The sequence below is a fragment of the Anastrepha ludens genome, unplaced genomic scaffold (genome assembly GCF_028408465.1).
Source record: "Anastrepha ludens isolate Willacy unplaced genomic scaffold, idAnaLude1.1 ptg000055l, whole genome shotgun sequence".
In the NCBI taxonomy this organism is placed as follows: Eukaryota; Metazoa; Arthropoda; class Insecta; order Diptera; family Tephritidae; genus Anastrepha; species Anastrepha ludens.
The window spans coordinates 115,001-117,500 of record NW_026530039.1 but is presented as its reverse complement, the minus strand read 5'-3'; the positions used below and the strand labels follow the sequence as shown (position 1 = coordinate 117,500).

Here is a 2,500-nt window from a genome sequence, read left to right as displayed (position 1 = left end):
TCAGAACTGTTTCGGTCTTCCATCAGGGTTTCCCCTGACTTCAACCTGATCAAGTATAGTTCACCATCTTTCGGGTCACAACATATATGCTCAAGGTACGCTCCAGTTAGAGGTATAAATAATAATAAATTATCATTATACATAACTATATGGAACGCCCCGGGATTGAATTAATTGACTATTTAAGAAAATAGACTAAAAATTAATCCCATTATATTTTTAAGTTAAGTTAATTATGCCATTAAGTTTAATATAACTCAATGACTTGCACATATGTTAGACTCCTTGGTCCGTGTTTCAAGACGGGTCCCGAAGGTATCCTGAATCTTTCGCATTGTTAATCATATAAATGCATACAAATAAATATTAATATCATAGATATTAAATTTTTTGTAAAATTCAAAAAATGAATTTTAGCATTATATATAATAAAATCTATCAACACTTTATCAAATCATTAGTATTTATTCTATGTTAATATGCTTAAAAAGCAAATTAATTTAAATAAACTTAATATCACCAATGATCTTTTGATAAATACTTTATTATGTTAATAGATTACAATGTCCTTATATGAAAAAAATGCACATTATTTTTAATTATTTAATGATGAATTTTTCATAATGGATATTCAGGTTCATCGGGCTTAACCTCTAAGCAGTTTCACGTACTATTTAACTCTCTATTCAGAGTTCTTTTCAACTTTCCCTCACGGTACTTGTTTACTATCGGTCTCATGGTTATATTTAGTTTTAGATGGAGTTTACCACCCACTTAGTGCTGCACTATCAAGCAACACGACTCTTTGGAAATATCTTTCTAGTAATCATTAACGTTATACGGGCCTGGCACCCTCTATGGGTAAATGGCCTCATTTAAGAAGGACTTAAATCGTTAATTTCTCATACTAGATATTAAGATATTCCATACACTGCATCTCACATTTGACATATAGACAAAGTGACTTAGTGCTGAACTATTTTCTTTTCGCTCGCCGCTACTAAGAAAATCCTTGTTAGTTTCTTTTCCTCCCCTCATTAATATGCTTAAATTCAGGGGGTAATCCCATATGAGTTGAGGTTGTTTTAAAATATTTTTTATCTTCTCACAATTTAATAAATAATTATATCATCTTTTCATCTCTATTTTTCTTTTTTCCTTTTATATAAATATATATTATAAATAATAATTATGTAAAATGAGGCAATTCTAGAATAAAAAAAATTAATTTTTATGCTAGACATTCCTCCTTTAATTACATATATAAATTAATATTTTATATATATATAAATAATATGAAAATTTTTTAAAGAGAATACTTAGATTCAAAATTTTTTTTATTTCATTTTATTTGAGAGGATTTTTTTTTTTTAAGAATATATTAATAAATAAAAAATTCATTATATATCTTTATTTTTTTGCTATTAATATTATGAATTATTTAAAATCCAATAATATACACATTTGCTTAAATTCAATTATTTTTATAAAAGAATAAGCAACTTATTTAGCATAGTCTTACAACCCTCAACCATATGTAGTCCAAGCAGTACTTTAAAATTTAATTTAATGTACATAACAGCATGGACTGCGATATGCGTTCAAAATGTCGATGTTCATGTGTCCTGCAGTTCACACGATGACGCACAGTTTGCTGCGTTCTTCATCGACCCATGAGCCAAGTGATCCACCGCTTAGAGTATTTTTTTATTTATTTTTATTTATAACAAATGTCAATTTTTTTTTGCATATATTAATTGAAAGAGTAAAATTAAATAATAATAATAATAAAATATAAATTGATTTTCTTTCAATAATATATATCAAATATATTTAACTCTAAACATTTTTATTAAGTTGCGAATGTCTTAGTTCAACAATAATACTGTGGTGGTATTTATTATGTTTGATTATTTTGTATTTTTTTAATCATTTTATTTATATATAAATATAATAATAAATATATACCACTTTTGTTATTGTGAACAAATTAACTTATCATTCAATCAAATGAATAATAAGTACAACTTTCTATTTTCATGTTTAAAGGTTTTTAAAAGAAAAAATAAGAAAAAACATTACAAAATGTACCATCATATTATATTTAATATGATATAATTGATGGATAACAAATTGAATGAAAAAGAATAAAAAGAATATGGATTCAAAATAATTATAAATTTTTCTTTTTTTTCTTTTTTTCTTTTGTTTGTTTTTGTTTTTATTTGTTTTGGCATTGTTTGTTTTTCTTACGGATATGGAACACAATAATGATCCTTCCGCAGGTTCACCTACGGAAACCTTGTTACGACTTTTACTTCCTCTAAATAATCAAGTTCGGTCAACTTTTGCGAAACAACCGTGACACACGAGGCGTCACAGTGATCACGTCCGGAGACCTCACTAAATAATTCAATCGGTAGTAGCGACGGGCGGTGTGTACAAAGGGCAGGGACTTAATCAATGCGAGTTAATAACTCGCACTTACTGGGAATTCCAA

General features: G+C 27.0%; 3 non-coding genes across 3 annotated transcripts in view; all 3 read right to left on the bottom strand.

Annotated features, from left to right (window-relative positions):
- LOC128870932 (large subunit ribosomal RNA) overlaps window positions 1–1,083 on the bottom strand; it is a 3,992-nt gene extending 2,909 nt beyond the window's left edge. Inside the window, exon 1 of the ribosomal RNA XR_008455619.1 lies at window positions 1–1,083. This exon is cut by the window's left edge and continues 2,909 nt beyond it. This is a non-coding gene — a ribosomal RNA (large subunit ribosomal RNA).
- Window positions 1,084–1,521: 438 nt separating this feature from the next.
- On the bottom strand, window positions 1,522–1,702 carry LOC128870946 (5.8S ribosomal RNA). Its single transcript, XR_008455626.1, has one exon. It is a non-coding gene; the product is annotated as a 5.8S ribosomal RNA (ribosomal RNA).
- A 566-nt stretch (window positions 1,703–2,268) lies between these two features.
- LOC128870924 (small subunit ribosomal RNA) overlaps window positions 2,269–2,500 on the bottom strand; it is a 1,991-nt gene continuing 1,759 nt past the window's right edge. Inside the window, exon 1 of the ribosomal RNA XR_008455611.1 lies at window positions 2,269–2,500. This exon is cut by the window's right edge and continues 1,759 nt beyond it. This is a non-coding gene — a ribosomal RNA (small subunit ribosomal RNA).